At 39.9% G+C, this 21,246-nt stretch overlaps 1 non-coding gene across 1 annotated transcript; it reads right to left on the bottom strand.

The window, feature by feature from the left end:
- Positions 1-3,837: 3,837 nt before the first annotated feature.
- trnas-uga (transfer RNA serine (anticodon UGA)) lies at positions 3,838-3,919 on the bottom strand. The gene has a single exon. It is a non-coding gene; the product is annotated as a tRNA-Ser (tRNA).
- Between the last annotated feature and the right edge of the window lie 17,327 nt (positions 3,920-21,246).

Raw genomic sequence — 21,246 nt, 5'->3', positions numbered from 1 at the left:
GTGGAGGAATCTGGAGCAAAGAAAACTGACTGAACTGTGGATGCATCTGAGTTTGAAGTGTCTGGCAGGGCAGAAGAGGCAGCTTCTGGCAGTATGGTTGAGGAAGATGCTATTCTTGCCTAGAATTTGCAGACATGTCTGCAATACTCTTGGCATTTTCTCAACCAACTTCTTGAGGTATCACCCTGGGATGCTTCTTAAACAGTATTGATGGAATTCCCATCTATGTTGGGCACTTATTAGCTGCTTTTCTTTATTATTTGGTCCAATTCATCAATTTCAAAAACTGTTTTTTTTATTTTTTATTACATTTTAGTTTTATAATGAAATAAATTAAAACATTTCAGTCAAGGGTTTCAAAAGTTTGACTGGTAGTGTATGTGATAAAATTTGTTTCTGTCAAGTTTGCATGTACAGCATTCACTATGCAACCTTCACGCTTACAAATGCTGTCTATATCAAAGAAGAGGGTATTTACCGATGCTGAAGGGGAAGTGCTGGCTCTCAGAAGTTCAGAAGAATGACTGACTGTCATAGTGGCAGAGGGGGAAGGGCTGGCTCTCATCGTGGTGAAAGGACAAGAGCTGGTTGTCACAGAGGTGGATGAGGTGCTGGCTGTCACAAATGTAGAGGAAGTGCTGGCTGTCACAGAGGATGTGGAAGAAGTATTGACACTGTCAGACAATGTAGTTGAGGAGTCAGATGAGGTCTGTAAGTTAGAAAGAGCAGCTTCTTCCTGGGTATGTTTATATTAGGCTTGGCTGCAGCACTGTGGGACCCTCCAAACCGTGGCTTTGTAAACTAAAAGTGGGAGTTAAGAAGAATGACACATTTACAATTAGATTCAATTTTCTTATAACTGTGCATATTTAAAGTACAGAGCCAAAAATTACAGTACATAAATCTACATACATAAACAAATAAATGTTTTTATTTAGGAGAGTAGGAATCTAAGATCAAAGGGATTTCAGCACAATACACAACCCCCCAGCCAGCCGATAGGTTTGTGAGGGGGGTGGGTGTAGCCTATACATCAATCAGACTTATAAGTTACCATTGATATGCTAAGCGGAGGCCATCTGGAAGTGTGAGGAGAGGTCGCGGTAGGGACAGGGCCAGACTGGGGAGCAGGTTGATCACTGGTGCCCTAATAAATGCAATCAAAAGAAAGAGGTCAAAAACAGGTAAAAAAAAAAAACAAAAAAAAAAACTGTTTTATAAGGCTGAAAGCCTGAGTCACATACCTTGGGAGGATGGAATCCAAAAAGGCAGCTCCGTGGTCCACCAAAAAGAGATGCTTGTCCTTAGACATTTGTCTATCGGTAACAATAATTTACAGAATAACAAAAACAATTGTCTGTTGACAAGCAACCTCTATATTATGTACTATGGTTTCATTCATGTTTTTTCATTAATATTTGCCAATACGTACCCTCTGAAAGAGGTCATACCACTTCTTTTGGCAAGGAGTAGGCCTGTTGCCAGCTTCAGAGGGCCATACACCTGTGCTGGCAAAACGCCGCAGATGGGACATCCACTCCTCTTCCCCCTTTATAGCTTTATGTGATTTTGAGTTTGACATCTGGCAGCTCTCAACACAATCTTGAGACTTTAAATCTGTAATAATTCTGTAATTATCATATCACAATGCACTGGCCACTATACTGACTTCTCATATCATCAAAATCTGTAAAAAACAAATAAATATATGCAATTACCATATCAGTACAGTCTTTTATTCCACCTTCCAGCTTTACCTTTTTTGACTTGTGTTTGATCAGTATTATAGCCCAATAAATTGAACAGTAATTAAATTCAAACTGACAAATCACAGTTTACAAGTCATTGCATTAAATAATTAGCTAAATGATTACCTACATGATCAGTCGTTACAGAAAGCATACACTTACACAATATAATATCAAGAGACTTATTGCAACTGGGATATATTTATTTATTTTTATCTTTAAAAATCACAAGAATACCAACCAAACATACATTTGGCTCTGACTCAGACAGCTCTTTTTAAATTTAAATTGATATAATAAAAAAAAAACCCAATCAGCAAATTAAGATATAATTTATTAACATTGCCAGTATGGTAATGTAATCAATATGTAATATGAAATTTATAAAAGTAAATGCCATACAAAAATTAGGAAATACTGTCCAATACTGGAATGTTACAAAACTGAGAAAAGTAAGAATCAATCAACTACAAAACACTGAACAGTTCACTGACCGATTGCGACACTTAAAAACAGACAAAACTTATGTGCTATCGACCTTTGATATTTTTAGCTTTAAAAAATAATTCTTTCCTTGCTGTTGAAATCCACATATCTGATCCAAGATAGAATTCAGTGATGCTCCTTACCTGCGGAAATGCTCCAAGTCAGGTACGTCACTGGCGGCACATCCTGGTCCTTGCTTGATGGAATCCATCATTCACAAAGATTGAATGAGGGCTCGCGATTGGAAGAATCCATCGTTCACAAAGATGGAATGAGGGCTTGCGATTGGCAGAATCCATCGTTCACAGGATGATCATTGGTTGAGAAAGAAGGAATAGGCGAACGCTGATTGGACGGCAGAACCAGACGATCCTCTTGCAGGTAGAGCTATCTGGGCATGTGCTGTTTGCCCCAACCCTCTGGGAGATAAAAGCATTAAAGCCAAAAACTGCATGCGCCGTTTTAACCTTAAGTTAATTCGCCATGAAGTCAAAAATCAATAAGGATTGTTGAGCTGCTCTTGGCAGGTTGGGAATGTTAAAAAAGGCGGCATTTCAACTCTTTTGTGGTCTAAAGAGCAGAGTAATTATCACTATAAAGTCATAATAAGCACACATCAGCTTCACTACTAACAGAGCACATAACAGCACTCGGCCATGACTACATAAAATTGTAAAGGAATTTGATTTAGTCTCTTGCTTTATATCAATGCTGCCCAAGCAAAAGGCAGAAATGCTTGGCCAGGCAAAGCCTGCCAGTTGTGCGTTCACTTCCCTGCTAAGATTGATGCCTGGGTAGCTCAGTGGTAAAATACACTGGCTACCACCCCTTGAGTTCGCTAGCTTGCTAGTTCAAATCCCAGGGTGTGCTGAGTGACTCCAGCCAGCCAGGTCTCCTAAGCAACCAAATTGGCCTGGTTGCTAGGGAGGGTAGAGTCACATGGGGTAACCTCCTTGTGGTCACTATAATGTGGTTTGTTCTCAGTGGGGGCACATGGTGAATTGAGCACAGATGCTGTAGTGGATGGTGTGAAGCCTCCACATGTGTTATGTTTCTGTGGCAATGTGCTCAACAAGCCATGTGATAAGATGCTTGGGTTGATGGTCTCAGATGCAGAGGCAACTGGGATTCATCCTCTGCCACCTGGATTGAGGTGAATCACCACACAACCATGAGGACTAAAAAGCACATTGGGTGAAAAAGGTGTAAAAAACAAAAAAAATTGACACCTAACCCTCCAGTGGTCAAACCTAAATCCTACATGAGACTTGCTTCTTTTGAGGAAGAAAAAGCAGTCAGCAGAAAGGCAACATATTTCATATTTCTGATACTCATTTTTCTCTACTCAACATACTGCAGTGACTCTTGAGCTGACTAATAAAGGCCTTTAAGTCATCAGGGGTAACAAATACACAGATCCTAATGCCTGAAGTGTATGGACAAATAAAGACACAACTTGTGCCTTTTATAACATTGCCCACTTCAGGCTCGAAACGAGACACAGGTCGGCAAGGGAAATTGAAAAAATGCTTGTACAAAGATAAGGCCAAAGACAATTAATGCATCCCTCCGAAACCCACACAAAAACACATCAAACTTCAACCATAGTTGGCAGGGTTTGAACTTGCATGGGGAGACCCCAATGGATTTCAAGTCCATCACCTTAACCACTCGGCCACAACTACACGGCCTCTGAAAGGAATGCCTTTTTGTCTTATTCCTTCCATCTATGCCGCATGAACAAATGGCAGAACTTTTTGGCTTGGCAAAGCCTGACAGTGGTGCTTTCAAAACAGCACCTCTGCCAGTTCACTCTCACTTCCCTGGTGAGATTGCCACCTAGTCTTCCAGGTGCCTAAACCTTAATCCCATGTTGAAGTAATTAAACAGGCATGTAACAGCTTTTGTATTTTAATCACATCGAACAGAGCAAGCAGTTTGTCATTTAGCAGGAGAGTTTAAAATCTAGCTTAGCCTCATTATAAATTGACAGACATTCACCCAAACAGGGACTTAAATCTAGGACCCACAGATTAAAAGACAGATGTGCTACCAATGGAGCTATCCAGGCTTATGTTGTTTGTTACAACCCCTTGAGAGATAAAGGCAGTAAAACCAAAACTGCATGCACTGTTTTAACCTTAAGTTAATTCGCCATGAAGCCTAAAAGCAATAAGGATTGAGAATGTTGAGCTGCTCTTGGCAGGTTGGAAATGCTAAAAAAGGTTTGGATCATTTAATGGTGGCATGCCAACTATTTTGTGGTCTAAAGGGCAGAGTAATTATAACTATTAAGTCATAATGAGCACACATCAGCTTAACTATTCTAACAGAGCACATAACAGCACTTTGAGTGGAGGAACTTTACATTGACATGAGACTTGCTTCTTTTGAGGAAGAAAAAGCAGTCATCTTGCAACACGCCACAGAAAGGCAACCTTTCATAGTTCTGTTAATAATTTTTCTCTACTCAACATAATGCAGCGACTTTTGAGCTGGCTAGTTAAGGCATTTAAGTCATCAGGGGTACCAAATACACAGATCCTAATGCCTGAAGCATATGGACAAATAAAGATACGACTGGTGCCTTTTAGAAAATTGCCCACTTCAGGCTCGAAATGAGACATGGGTCGGGAAGGGAAACTGAAAAAATGCTTGTACAAAGATAGGGCCAAAAACATAATTAATGCATCTCTCCAAAACCCACAAGACTACATCAAATTTCAATTGTAGTCAGTAGGCTTTGAACCTGTGTGGGGGAGACCCCAATAGATTTCAAGTCCATTGCCTTAACCACTCAGCCACAACTACACAGGAAAGCAAAAGGTATGCAATTTTTTTCTCATACCTTCAATCAATGCTGCGCGAATAAATGGCTCTGCAAAGCCTGACAGTGGTGCTTTCAAAGCAGCACCTCTGCCAGATCATTCTCACTTCCCTGGTGAAATTGCCACCTAGTCTTCCAGGTGGCTAAACCTTAATCCCATGTTGAAGTAATTAAATAGACATGTAAAAAAAATGTTATCATCATGATGGCGCCACAGATGGCCGCCTTGGTGTAGAGCGCTCCTATTTTTTTGTTGTTTTTGTTTGTTTGTCCTGTGTTTAGTAATCTTTTACCAGTCAGTTTTACCAGACAGTCTTTTCCTGGTTTTTGAATATTCACGTTTTGCTAGACATTTTAGTTGGAGACTGTCTTTGTTGTTCAGGAGATGCAGGCGAGGAAGATGAGCCGGTGCGCTGGTCAAACTCCGTCGGCATGGCTTTCAAACAACGCTGCTGAGCATTCATCTTGCGAATCTCCGCTCTCTTCCTAACAAAACGGACAAACTACATCTCCTCACCCGCACAAACAAGGACTTTTCAAACTCTGCTGCCTTGTGCTTCACAGAAACCTGGCTGAGTGAAGCCATTCCGGACAGCACGTTACATCTGCCGGGCTTCCAGCTGTTCAGAACGGATCACATCGCAGAGTTAACGGGGAAAACGAGAGGCGGTGGAACATGTTTTTACATCAATGAAAGTTGGTGTACAGATGTAACAACGTTAAAAAGGATGTGCTGTCCTAATTTGGAAGTGCTCTTTATTAACTGTAAGCCTTTATACTCACCATGGGAGTTTTCCTCGTTTATTCTGGTGAGTGTGTATATCGCGCCAAACACGTGTTTGAGTGCAGCGCTGCAACAGCTGGCTGATCAATTCACAGACACGGAACAACAATACCCGGACTCAGTTATTATTATTCTTTGGGATTTTAACAAAGCAAATCTCACAAGTGAACTGCCCAAATACAAACAGCACATTTCATATCCCACCAGAGACAGGAACATACTGGATTGCTACACAAAAATAAAGGATGCATATCACTCTGTCCCTAGAGCAGCTTTGGGACTCTCTAATCACTGTCTGGTTTATCTTCTTCCAACCTACAGGCAGAAATTAAAATCAACCAAGCCAGTAGTAAGGACTGTAAAGAGATGGACCAATGAAGCAGAGCAGGAACTACAAGCCTGCTTCTATTGCATGGATTGGAGCATTTTTGAGGCTGCAGCCACAGACCTGAACAAGCTCACAGATACTGTTACATCATATATCAGTTTCTGTGAGGATATGTGCATTCCTACTAGGACTTATTTAAAGTTCAACAATGACAAACCGTGGTTTACAGCAGAGCTCAGGCAGCTTCGTCAGGCCAAAGAGGATGCTTACAGGGGTGGGGATAAAGTCTTGTACAATCAGGCCAGGAACACACTGAACAAGGAAATCAGAGTGGCTAAAAGAAGATACTCTGAGAAGCTGAGTGGCATGAAACAACTCACAAATTACAGGACTAATACCCCCAACCCTGTGGTGGACCAACAACTGGCCGACGACCTGAATGTGTTCTACTGCAGATTTGAAAGGCCCAATCTCACACCCCACACCCACTCTGAACTTCACTTCACACAAACACCAACACCTCCTGCAAACCCCCTCCTCCCCCCTCCTGCTACTTAACCTGCACTTAAGATCTGTGAAGATGATGTGAGCCGCAACTTTCGGAAACAAAAGACGAGGAAAGCTTCAGGCCCAGATGGCGTCTCACCAGCGTGTCTTCAATCCTGTGCTAACCAGCTGGCCCCCATCTTCAGAATCAGAATAAGAATGAGCTTTATTGCCAAGTATGCTTACACATACAAGGAATTTGGCTTGGTGACAGGAGCTTCCAGTGTACAACAATACAAAAATAATACAAAAACAGCAACAAGACATAGATAATAATAAAAAATAAAAAATAATTATACACATACATACAGACACACACATACATACATACATACACACATACACATGGGTAGTGCAAATCTAATACAATCTGTTATGTACAGTGTAAATACAAATCTGTTATGTACAGTGCAAATGTTTTTTTTTCAGAGGAATGAAATGGCAGAAGAGGTTGGATGTGTTGGATAAATATAAGAAAGATAAAATGTGTATTGCACATAGTTATTGCTCAATGGGGCAATTTAACGGTTCATGAGATGGATAGCCTGAGGGAAAAAACTGTTCCTGTGCCTGACAGTTCTGGTGCTCAGAGCTCTGAAGTGTCAGCCAGAAGGCAACAGTTCAAAAAGGTAGTGGGCAGGGTGAGTGGGGTCCAGAGTTATTTTTCCAGCCTTTTTCCTCACTCTGGAAGTGTATAGTTCTTGAAGGGGGGGCAGGGGGCAACCAATAATCCTCTCAGCAGTCCGAACTGTCTTTTGAAGGCTTCTGATGTCTGATTTCATAGCTGAACCAAACCAGACAGTTATTGAAGTGCAGAGGACAGACTCAATGACTGCTGAGTAGAACTGTATCAGCAGCGCCTGTGGCAGGTTGAATTTCCTCAGCTGGTGAAGGAAGTACAACCTCTGCTGGGCCTTTTTCACAATGGAGTCAATGTGGGTCTCCTACTTCAGGTCCTGTGAGATGGTAGTGCCCAGAAACCTGAATGACTCCACTGCTGCCACAGTGCTGTTTAGAATGGTGAGGGGGGTCAGTGTTGGGGTGTTCCTCCTAAAGTCCACAATCATCTCCACCGTTTTGAGCGTGTTCTGCTCAAGGTTGTTTTGACTGCACCAGACAGCCAGCTGTTTAACCACCCTTCTGTATGCAGACTCATCGTCATCTTGGATGAGGCCGATGACAGTGGTGTCATCTGCAAACTTCAGGAGCTTGACAGAGGAGTCCTTGGTGATACAGTCATTGGTGTAGAGGGAGAAGAGTAGTGGGGAGAGCACACATCCCAGGGGGGCACCAGTGCTGATTGTACAGGTGCTGGAAGTGAGTTTCCCGTCTCACAAGCTGCTGCCTGTCCATCAGAAAGCTGGTAATCCACTGACAGATAGACATGGGAACAGAGAGTTGGTGTAATTTATTCTGCAGTATAGCTGGGATGATGGTGTTGAAAGCCGAACTGAAGTCCACAAAAAGGATCCTTGCATATGTCCCTTGTCTGTCCAGATGTTGCAGGATATGATGCAATCCCATGTTGACTGCATCATCCACAGACCTGTTTGCTCGATAAGCAAATTGAAGGGGATCTAGAAAGGGTCCAGTGATGTTCTTCAGGTGGGCCAACACCAGTCTCTTAAATGATTTCATGACCACAGATGTCAGGGCGACAGGTCTGTAGTCATTAAGTCCTGTGATTTTTGGTTTCTTTGGGATGGGGATGATAGTGGAATGTTTGAAGCAGCATGGGACTTCACACTGTTCCAGTGATCTGTTGAAGATCTGTGTGAAGATGGGGGCCAGCTGGTTAGCACAGGATCTAAGACATGCAGGTGAAATGCCATCTGGGCCCTGTGCTTTCCTTATCCTTTGTTTCCGAAAGACACAGCTCACATCATCTTCACAGATCTTAAGTGCAGGTTGAGTAGCAGGAGGGGGGAGGAGGGGGGTTGCAGGAGGTGTTGGTGTTTGTGTGAAATGAAGGTCAGAGTGGGTGTGGGGTGTGAGATTGGGCCTTTCAAATCTACAGTAGAACACATTCAGGTCGTCAGCCAGTTGTTGGTCCACCACAGGGTTGGGGGCAGGAGTCCTGTAATTCGTAAGTTGTTTCATGCCACTCCACACTGATGCAGGGTCGTTAGCTGAAAACTTGTTTTTCAGCTTCTCAGAGTATCTTCTTTTAGCCACTCTGATTCCCTTATTCAGTGTGTTCCTGGCCTGATTGTACAAGACTTTATCCCCAACTCTGTAAGCATCCTCTTTGGCCTGACGAAGCTGCCTGAGTTCCTCTGTAAACTATGGTTTGTCATTGTTAAATGTTAAATAAGTCCTAGTAGGAATGCACATATCCTCACAGAAACTGATATATGATGTAACAGTATCTGTGAGCTTGTCCAGATTGGTGTCTGCAGCCTCAAAAACACTCCAATCAGTGCAGTCAAAGCAGGCTTGTAGTTCCAGCTCTGCTTCGTTGGTCCATCTCTTTACAGTCCTTAATACAGGCTTAGCAGATTTTAATTTCTGTCTGTAGGTTGTAAGAAGATGAACCAGACAGTGATCAGATAGTCCCAAAGCTGTTCTAGGAACAGAGCGATATGCATCCTTTATTGTTGTGTAGCAGTGGTCCAGTATATTTCTGTCTCTGGTTGGGCATGCAATGTGCTGTTTGTATTTGGGCAGTTCACGTGTGAGATTTGCTTTGTTAAAATCCCCAAGAATAATAATAACTGAGTCCGGGTATTGTTGTTCCGTATCTGTGATTTGATCAGCCAGCTGTTGCAGCGCTGCATTCAAACACGCATTTGGCGCGATATAAACACTCACCAGAATAAACAAGGAAAACTCCCGCGGTGAGTAGAAAGGCTTACAATTAACAAAGAGCGCTTCCAAATTTGGAAATCTTCTTTAATGCTGTTACATCTGTACACCAACTATCATTGATGTAAAAGCATGTTCCACTGCCTCTCGTTTTCCCCTTTAACTCTGCGATGCGATCCGCTCTGAACAGCTGAAAGCCCGGCAGATATAATGCGCTGTCCAGAATGGCTTCACTCAGCCAGGTTTCTGTGAAGCACAAGGCAGCAGAGTTTGAAAAGTCCTTGTTTGTGCGGGTGAGGAGATGAAGTTTGTCCGTTTTGTTAGGGAGAATGGAGATTCGCTAGATGAATGCTTGGCAGTGTTGTTCGAAAGCCCCGCCGTTGGAGTTTGAACAGCGCGCCTGCTCGTCTCCCTCGCCTGCGTCTCATAGCGCGTTTAAACAACACAGCTGCGCCTCTGACTAAAATGTCAAACAAAATGTCAGAATATTCAAAATCTGGGAAAAGATTGACTGGTGTATGCTGTCGAATGTTCAGCAGTTTGTCTCTGGTAAAACTGACTGAAAAAAGATTACTAAACACAGGACAAACAAACAAAAATAACAAAACAATAGAAGCGCTCCACACTGAGGTGGCCATCCGTGGCGCCATCATGATGTATACAGGATCTTCACAAAGATCTTCACACAGATCTTCAATAGATCACTGGAGCAGTGTGAAGTCCCATGCTGCTTCAAATGCTCAATCATTATTCCTGTCCCAAAGAAACCAAAAATCACAGGACTTAATGACTACAGACCTGTCGCCCTGACGTCTGTGGTCATGAAATCATTTGAGAGACTGGTGTTGGCCCACCTGAAGAACATCACTGGACCCTTTCTAGATCCCCTTCAATTTGCTTATCGAGCAAACAGGTCTGTGGATGATGCAGTCAACATGGGATTGCATCATATCCTGCAACATCTGGACAGACCAGGGACATATGCAAGGATCCTTTTTGTGGACTTCAGTTCGGCTTTCAACACCATCATCCCAGCTATACTGCAGAATAAATTACACCAACTCTCTGTTTCCATGTCTATCTGTCAGTGGATTACCAGCTTTCTGACGGACAGGCAGCAGCTTGTGAGACAGGGGAAACTCACTTCCAGCACCTGTACAATCAGCACTGGTGCCCCCCTGGGATGTGTGCTCTCCCCACTACTCTTCTTCCTCTACACCAATGACTGTATCACCAAGGACCCCTCTGTCAAGCTCCTGAAGTTTGCAGATGATACCACTGTCATTGGCCTCATCCGAGATGATGATGAGTCTGCATACAGAAGGGAGGTTGAACAGCTGGCTGTCTGGTGCATTCAAAACAAACTTGAGCTGAACACACTCAGAACGGTGGAGATGATTGTGGACTTTAGGAGGAACACCCCAACACTGACCCCCCTCACCATTCTAAACAGCACTATGGCAGCAGTGGAGTCATTCAGGTTCCTGGGCACTACCATCTCACAGGACCTGAAGTGGGAGACCCACATTGACTCCATTGTGAAAAAGGCCCAGCAGAGGTTGTACTTCCTTCGCCAGCTGAGGAAGTTCAACCTGCCACAGGCGCTGCTGATACAGTTCTACTCAGTGGTCATTGAGTCTGTCTTCTGCACTTCAATAACTGTCTGGTTTGGTTCAGCTACGAAATCAGACATCAGAAGACTACAAAGGACAATTCGGACTGCTGAGAGGATTATTGGTTGCCCCCTGCCCCCCCTTCAAGAACTATACACTTCCAGAGTGAGGAAAAAGGCTGGAAAAATCACTCTGGACCCCACTCACCCTGCCCACTACCTTTTTGAACTGTTGCCTTCTGGACGACGCTTCAGAGCTCTGAGCACCAGAAACGTCAGGCACATTTTTTTTTTACCCTCAGGCTATCCATCTCATGAACAGTTAAATTGCCCCATTGAGCAATAACTATGTGCAATACACAGTGTAGTTTTTTTTTTATTTATCCAACACATCCAACCTCTTCTGCCATTTCATTCCTCTGAAAAAAAAAAAAAACATTTGCACTGTACATAACAGATTTGTATTTGCACTGTACATAACAGATAACAGATTTATATTAGACTGCACTACGTATGTGTATGTGTGTTTCTGTGTGTGTATGTATGTATGTGTATAACTATTTTTTATTTTTTATTATTATCTATGTCTTGCTGCTGTTTTTGTATTGTTTTTGTATTGTTGTACACTGGAAGCTTCTGTCAGCAAGACTGACAGAGTCCTTGTATGTGTAAGCATACTTGGCAATAAAGCTGATTCTGATTCTAAACAGCTTTTGTATTTTAATCACATAGAAAAGAGCAAGCAGTTTGTCATTTAGTAGGAGAGTTTAAAATCTAGTTTAGCCTCATCACAAATTGACAGACATTCACCCAAACAGGGACTTAAACCCAGGACCCACAGATTAAAAGAATGATGTGCTACCAATAGAGCTATCCAAGCTTATGTTGCTTGTCACAAACCCCTGAGAGATAAAGGCAGTAAAACCAAAACCTGCATGCACCGTTTTAACCTTAATTTAATTTGCCATGAAGTCTAAAAGCAATAAGGATTGAGAATGTTGAGCTGCTCTTGGCAGGTTGGAAATGCTAAAAAAGGCTTGGATCATTTAATGGTGGCATGCCAACTATTTTGTGGTCTAAAGAGCAGAGTAATTATCACCATTAAGTCATAATGAGCACACATCAGCGTAACTATTCTAACAGAGCACATAACAGCACTTTGAGTGGAGGAACTTTACATTAAAATGAGACTTGCTTCTTTTGAGGAAGAAAAGGCAGTCATCTTGCAATACGCCAGAAGAAAGGCAATCTTTCGTAGTTCTGATAAAAAATTTCCCTACTCAACAAAATGCAGTGACTCTTGAGCTGGCTAGTTAAGGCCTTTATGTCATCAGGGGTACCAAATACACAGATCCTAATGCCTGTAGGTTATGGACAAATAAAGACACGACTTGTGCCTTTTAGAACATTGCCCACTTCAGGCTCGAAATGAGACACGGGTCGGCAAGGGAAATTGAAAAAACACTTGTACAAAGATAGGGCCAAAGACATAATTAATGCATCTCTCCGAAACCCACTGAAAACCAAGAAAGGAAAAATAAAGCATATCAAATTTCAACTGTAGTGAGCAGGGTTTGAACCTGCACGGGGAGACCCCAAAAGATTTTAATCCATCACCTTAACCACTCGACCACAACTACACAGGCAGTCAGGGGAATGCCTTTTTGTCTTATTCCTTCAATCAATAATGCACAAACAAAAGGCAGCACTTCATGGCTAGACAAAGCCTGACAGTGGTGTTTTCAAAGCAGCACCTCTGCCAGTTTGCTCTTACTTCCCTGGTAAGATTGCCACCTGGTGAAGTAATTAAACAGGCATGTAACACCTTTTGTAGGTTAATCACATCGAAAACAGCAAACAGTTGGTCATTTAGTAGAAGAGATTAACAGATAGTTTAGCCCCATTACAAATTGACAGACAATCACCCAAACAGGGACTTGAACCCTTGAAGATTAAAAGTCTGATGCTCTACCAACTGAGCTATCCAGGAATATGCTCCAAGTCATAATCCCCTGGGAGATAAAGGCAGTAAAGCCAAAAACTGCATGCATCATTTTAACCTTAAGTCAATTCACCATGAAATCTAAAATTAATAAGGATTGAGAACGTTGAGCTGCTCTTGGCAGGTTAGGAATACTTAAAAAGTCTTGGATACTTTAATGGTGGCTTGACAACTCTTTTGTGGTCTAAAAAGCAGAGTAACTATCACTATAAAGTCATAATGAGCACACATCAGCTTCATTATTCTAACAGAGCACATAACAGCTGTTTGAGTGGAGGAAATTTGCATTGACATGAGACTTGTTTCTTTTGAGGAAGAAAAAGCAGTCATTGTCGTGGAATATTGAAGACTCTTTTCTCTCTCAGTAAGAAAACTCTCAAAGTCAGGGGTTCCAGATGTCAAAGGTTAGACTTTATTGAGCAAAACAACTGTATCGTCTGATCCTCTCATTCAAAGCTTACTTGTTTATATACTTCTGTTATCATACATTACTTCATATGTACACCCCTCCTGTTATCTTAACCAATAAGCGTGTTTCTCCAATCTCCTTGTTCGCCACCATTATTTCACAGACTCTCTGACTTCTTTTTAATGGTGGAATTTTGGTAATTAGTCTATTTTTAAAAATAACCTTTTAAATTCATTTATTATGAAAGTATACAATAACTTTAACCATTGTCTGTGCCATTTAGTGCTTTGAAGAGTACTCTCTCCCTAGTAATTTTCTGTCATGGCTGAGTGCCCGTATTTCTCTCAGCAAGGTCACGAAGACCTTACAGTCTCATCCTTATTTTCCTGGGTTAAAATAATGCTCAAACTATTCTATATAAGCACTTTTTCTATGTTTGATATATAAAAATATACTATAATATATAAAAATATACTATATATTCCCTCCTTTGAGACTTATTAAAAGTCCTTATTAAAACCTCTATTGCCCTTACACAGAGTGCAACCTCACAAGTCAGTCTCCTTCATTCCTATCAAGTGATCAATATAAGTCACACATTCCTCTAACTATGACTGCTCTTATGTAACTGCACTCTGGATGAGAAATAAAACCAAACATCTCCCTCCACGTTTGGCTAGGAGGAAGTAAAAGATCTCATCTCCCTAACTAAGTTCTTTCTTGGGGGTGACATCAATAAAAAAAAATGAAAATAAAGAGTCAAAAATAAAAGGCTCCCCTTCCCTACCACTTTTGTATTTCCAGGGTTTTTCTAGAATTCGTCCAGCTCATTCAGTCCAGGGCCTATGGTACATACGTTTGCCCCAATATCAATTCCAGATGACTTTACAGTCACATTGATCATCTGTTTGACTGCAGCTCTGGCCAGCATTGATCTGAGGAGAGGCACAACATAATAAAACAACAACACAAAAATAACAACAGCTGTGGCTATTATTACTCCTACGTTAGTAAGCCATTCTTTCCAGGATCCAAATAGTTTGTCAAACCAATTTCTAACCAGGCCATTTTACTTGTAGGTTCTAGTTGTTCTCCTAAGGCCTTCAATGCATCATCAATGTAATTGATGAATCTTTGCTGACTGTAGTAAATGTAATTAATCCGTTCTGTATTCTTATTAACCGGTATCCATACAAATATAGACTCATAGCCTGATTTTATTTCATCTCTAGCTTTAAATTTATGAGGTATTCCTCTTGGTTGATGAATTGCATCTATGTATACATTAGGGTCTGGCTGGTATGCTTTTTTTTTTTTTTTTTTTTTACAGTTTCTCTAGGTTCATCCAGGTTTTCTGATTATTTTAAGTTCCAGTCTGATATTGTTATTTCTTGCACTAATCTTTCTCTGGTACACCTTTGGGTACTGTAGCCACAATCGTCTTCCTCCACAGATCCAAAAGTAGTCTGCTATGGCTACTGTTTGTTCCTCAAATGTTCTTATCCTAGGAAAAACTAGAATTTGGTTTTCACAATTTAAAAGGCATCCTTCCCCAATTGTATTAAAGCATCCTGGGGCTTTGTGGCTGTTGCAAATGGGGCTTCTTTTATTGTATAGTTTTGGGGACTAATATCCCTGTCGTTTTATTTTTCTAATCACCTCCCCCCTTGTGCAATGGTCAAAACCATGCGCATCTGAGATTAGAATAAGTAAGGAGTGCTGTTGGAGCAATCATGTGTCCTTCATGTGATCGCCATATACCATTTACATCTCTGCTGGCTGTTATACATTTATATAGTTTCTGTTCCACCTTCTCTCTTTCAGCTGGTCATCCTGACCCGACTTGCTTCAATGATGGCAACAGCATGACTATTTCATTTGATATGCATAAAGCACACTGTAATCACCTCATATGGTTACATATTTTATATTAACTAACAATCATTACATTGTGCATTAATTTGATTAGTATATTAAATGATTTACCTTATTACAGTCATTTGATACACACATTCTTGTAAGATAGGAAATGTGTGCACACCCACATACATTTGTTTCATCTCGTTTCTAGCATTAATTAACACACATGGGTCCTCTGCCTCCTTCAAGCAGGTGCCAGGCAGAGCCTGGCTTTGTTCTAATTAAAAACATTAGATCATCCCTTTAGTATCAATACACAAATTTTTCAGGGTCGTACACAGAAAGGGGCATTCACAGAAAGGCTGCAATTTGCCTTAGAGGAGGTAAATTGCCACAGGTGTTCCTTATCTTAAAACTCCCTATTCATTCGCTTATCACATACATCCCATCTCCTCCTGTTTCCCAAGGTCTCTCACTGTCTGTATCACATCGACTAATTTTCCCTTGACACAGAAAGGCCTTACACAGAGAGAAATTGCAAGCTAAGTTGTTTTCCATAGTTTCAGACTGTGTTGTGGCTTCTGCCACCTCTGTGAAACATCACTCTTGAAGTCTTGGGTTTTGATGCCAGAAGATAGACTTTATTATCAGAGATAAAAAAGCTTAGTTGCTCCCAGCGCAACTCCAGAAAATGGGTTTTCCCCCGCTTAAATACATATGATCTACCAAGGAGTGGCTAATACATTCCATATGTGTCACTGGACACCTCTGTGAAGAGGCCTTACCATATTTTCTTTAGTGTCAAAACAGAAGACTCAGTTTACCATATGTGAGGGGCCCCACATTCCTTTTCAAGTCAGACCTCTACACAAACACACATGTTTGACCACCAGAAACAATTGTAGAATAAAATGGCTATATTAACATTGATTATACTTGATTAATTTATACTCAACTTTATAAAAATATTCAACATTATCCCCCCTCTGGGACTTACATAAGTCCCACCTTCACTGTCCTTATTCAGAGTGCAGTTTCATAATTCAGTCACCTCAGTTATGTTATCTAGTGACTAAGTTAAGTCACACAGCTTCATCACCAGTGACCAGATTATGCAACCACACTCCGGTTGAGATTTGCAGAACCAAATGTCTCCATACAAGTTTGATTAAGAATGGAGTAAAAAGATTCTGTCTCCTTATACCTTCATTCAATAAATGAAATATATAAGCATGTTATAAGCATGAGCATGCAATTGGTTCAGCCTTGCCTGTGGTTGTCACAGTAATGTAGAGTATATCAAACATAAATGAAATATTCATCATAATATTAAGAGTTCTTTTTTTAGTGTAGATATCTTCAACCCAGATACTTTGCACATCATAAAGGGTCATCTCCGGGGAGAGGTTAGGCTAGCACTTTCATCCCGGGGCATGGCTCATAATTCATTTCATCATATATATTCATTGAAGGAATCAATTTCCTCCCAATTTGGTCTTTCTGTCCATCCAGGGTAGTTGTCATTGCATTGGACCATTCACATTGATCAATGTCATCTGCTTCACTGTTGCACAGATCAAGAATGATTTTACCAATGGTAACACACAACAGAATATTATTCCTCCCACAAGGATTGTTGTTCCAATCATTATACCAATGTTAGCCAACCATGCACCCCATTTTTTAAACAATTCTATTTAAATTTATAAACAAGACAAGCAATGTTAATCTTTAGTCAACACAATGTTTTCTTTTTCCATTCCATTCTAAATTGTACATGAATTCAATAAAAGCATAAGTAAAAGTAATAAATCATTTTTCAATCTTAATTCTTCAGCATACAAACATTCCCAGGTTTGTTTAATACTTCTTTAATAAGTCAGGCATTCCTTTGTCTGTAATGGTTCTCAAAACTTTACCCCTAAATCTATAATTAATCTTCTACATAGGATATGATCCCCTGATGGCACAGTGATAGAATGCTTGGTATTTAACACTGTGATAAAATGTTTTAATAAAGCAGTTATTAAAATGCAACCGGGTTGAGTGGAATGCACAATTTTCAGGTTTCTTCTGGACTTCCCTTTTGATGCTTCTGACCTAAAAGCATCCATCCACTTCCTTAAACCCATCTCACCCCTTCTTGGGCAGGCTTCCAGGGTGGTGATGCCCTGCCTTAGGTTACCCACCTTCTTGCCATTGGAGAGTCTTACCCGTCATTGGGTCATCACCTCTTGCCACTGGTCTTGATACCGCTCAGTCCTATTAGCCAATCCTTAACAATTTGGTATCAGTAAACAGATATTTTCTTCTGTTTCAGGGAGTATCACCTGAGAACCATCACAGCCAATGGAACCATCAACAACTGCTTAAATATGGAGACAGTTCATAACATGGTTAAATTCACAAAGCATTATTCAAAATTCAACAATCTATTAAAATTGTCCAAATTAAAAGTAAAAGTAAGAATACTAAAACTGAACTCTTTTCACAGATCATTTCCATTCAGGTTGTATTTCTGCTGCTTTAGCAAACGTCACAAAAGACCCTGTATCACAGTGAAGACTAACATCAGAACAAAACAAAATAAAGGGTAACCTCTGTCAAGCTTCTAAGAAGCTTAATTTAAAACACCACCTTAATTCAATAATAGTCTCTAGAAAATCAAATGAAAATAAAACAATTTAGAGATGGGCCTTTAGCACACTTCAAAAACTTAAACTGAGAGTGAGAGAGAGGGCAGGGGAGGAATTCAGAGGAGGACATTCCACTCCTTCACACTGTTTCTAATCTTGTTACAGTTATTCCTTCTTTATCATATTAGAATCTCACAATAATATATTTAAGTTAATCTTCAACAGTGAAAATAGTGATAATTATAATAATTCATTATATTAACTGCTTTCAAACTTTCCCATCTTAAACCATCTTCAAGAAAACTTCTTCCAGAACTTTCAATCTACTTCTCTTATTTCCTACTTTCTTTTGTCCTTTCAAACAACATACATCAAAAACTGTAGAACCTTTTGGTATTCCGAATCTAGGTATTACCTCTCATGTTAGAAATTTGATTACTGTTCCTGACCCCTGATCTGCTGATGGTACTGCTTCCAGCCATCTGTTAAATCTGCATATCAATACAAGCATATAATGCTTTCCATGTACTTTATTTACCATGTCCTAACATTGTTTTGAGCACAGACTTCACATGTGGACAAAAACTCATCAACCTTCACTTGCAGAAATGGAGACCAATATCCCTAATATCCCTGTTGTTTAATTCTCATCACTTCACATCTGTAATATGAACATTGAGAAACGTAGTTGATGCAACAATCAGTCCTTCATGAGAATGCCATATACATTGTGAACCCTAAAACAAGAACCATCAAATCTTTAATAAAACACAAACTTTACCTTTCTTTTTCGTCATTCTCTTTTCATTTAATACAACTTACTTTAGCCTTCTGTTCAAGCAGAGCTTTACATTTACAACACCTATCTTATCCCCTCTTTTTTCTCTCTCTCTCTCTTTAAGTCGAATAATTCTCTAATGATTACTTTCTCCCTTTCCTTACTCTCTCAGGAGAAGGAACTTCCATTCTATCTAATGAAGCAACACAAATCATCTTTTTAAACAAACAGAAAAATGATTAAAAACATAAACAAAATATAGAAGTATTTCAGACAAATCTCTTGTGTTTTGAAATATTTGATCAATATCATACACTACGTCCTTTTAATTTTTCATGTCTCTTATTTTTTATATCCTACTGTTTCAGCATAATTTAACAATAAGATTTTTCAGTTATTATTCTTTTATACTTCTCAGCATTTCTTGACAAATGATTCAGTTAAATAGCAAAATCAAAATTCACAGTGCAGAAACTGTATGCCTCTAGAATGATACTTTCATGGATTAATCTCAAAATAGAAATAGTTTACTAGAAAAAGACACTCAATCAACTCTTTGTAGCACCCACTAACCTTTTCTTTAAAGTGAGAGTACTCTCTGGAAAATTTGGGGGTAACCAATCCAATAGGTAACTCTAACTTTGCCATCAAGTTTGTAATATTTACTCTTCAAACCAATAAATCAGCAGTTAGATGCTGGATTTAAATTTAGACCCTCAGAACAATTTAGACATGGGCATTGAACCCATGGATTGCAGATTGTAAAATCATAAATCCAATTAGTTGTATAAGACTGAAATCAACTTAACCAGAGACATTTGAATCCACATTTGAAATGTCAAATCAGTAATGATTACCAGCAGTCATGAGAGCAGGAGGACCAATCGTATAAAAGCCCACATCATTTTCAGTATTCTTTTTCTCCATATTTCCTCCTGAAATATTAGTAGCTTCAATAAATCATCTGGCCCAGCCATCTGCAATGGTGAGAGACTAGTTCCAGAATAAGTTAGTGAAATAACATACACATAATGATGACAAAAGAAAGGATAAAACATAGTTAGTATCAAAGACACACACAGAATAGACTCATGAATATGAAGTTATTAACATTCATTATTGAGGAAGTTATGATGTTCAATTTAATCTTAATGTTTCTTCATGGGTTTCACCCACCAGCAACGACCAATTTTTCCTTAGCATTATCAATAATTTTTTACAATCAAATACATCAAAGATATTTCTTAATCTCTTAAAATCAGAACTTCTAGCACAAATAACATTTTCCATTATATGCACTTTCAAAAGAAGAAACCTTCTATTTTATTAGATATCAGAGCATCTGAGCAAAATTGTTTACAACATTTGCTTAGTTCTTCCTCCTTCTTGTGAGGTTGGAACTTTATTTTCCATTTTATCTGGCATGATTGGTCACAGATCAAACCCAAGGAAAAAGCATCACAATGTTGACAAGGCTGTCACACATAAAAATCCAGGTATTAAGAGCACAACTTCAGCGGATTGGAATTGCAGAGAACATGAAATGATCCAAATCATTCTTAAAATTATTTTCCTTTAATTTTAGTCTCAAAGGCAGCTTCTCAGTGTACCCATGATTAACCAATAACTACACTGTGTATATAAAACAAAAACAAAAAATAAAACAAAAATAAATATCTAAACTAAAATAATTTGCTATCTATATTTTCTAAATTCAGGGCACCCCTGTCTGAGTGGAGACACCAAAAGAGACGAGTTTTCCCATTCAAAGTCTGCAAACAATCATTTGCAGTATAGAGTATAACCCCTCCTGCTCACTCTGCTTACAGAGCAGCGTCTCACTCAATCTCTCCATCAGACAGTCCTGTAAGGCTGGCACCAGGATGTCTACAACCAAAAGGCGCTATTTCCGGTAAACGTCATAGAACTCTCTCACAAAAGCTGAAACCTACACCTGAATATCACGTGTGATAAATTGCAAATCACATTTGCATTGTTTTACAAAGCTGAAATCTTCACCTGAATATCACCACAGTGTGATAAATTGCAAATCACCTTGCTGCCCCCTTCTCCCCTTCAACAACTCTGGACCAACACAAAGACACAAGATTTATATGTAAAAATATAACAAATACCATGAAAACAAAGAATGCAACTGTATGTGTTTGATATTATTTAAGAGGTCTCTGTGCGACTGGTATAGTGGTCTCTTTCCCATGTTGATAAAACTAATGGTAACAAAGTTATAAGGTCTTTGCCAAATACTGCATAATTCTGGATTAGGTCTATCCCCCTCCTTGACCTACAGTTTAAATGATCTCCTGTATATTAACAAGGTTAAAACCCAGGAAGTCAAGAACACATTCACCCCCAAATTCTCATTGTTCAAAGGATAATACCATTTGGTACACAATGTTTATTCTGT

This window comes from Myxocyprinus asiaticus, chromosome 19 (assembly GCF_019703515.2).
Source record: "Myxocyprinus asiaticus isolate MX2 ecotype Aquarium Trade chromosome 19, UBuf_Myxa_2, whole genome shotgun sequence".
NCBI lineage: Eukaryota > Metazoa > Chordata > Actinopteri > Cypriniformes > Catostomidae > Myxocyprinus > Myxocyprinus asiaticus.
The sequence above is the reverse complement of the archived record's forward strand: the minus strand, read 5'-3'. Positions and strand labels throughout refer to the sequence as shown.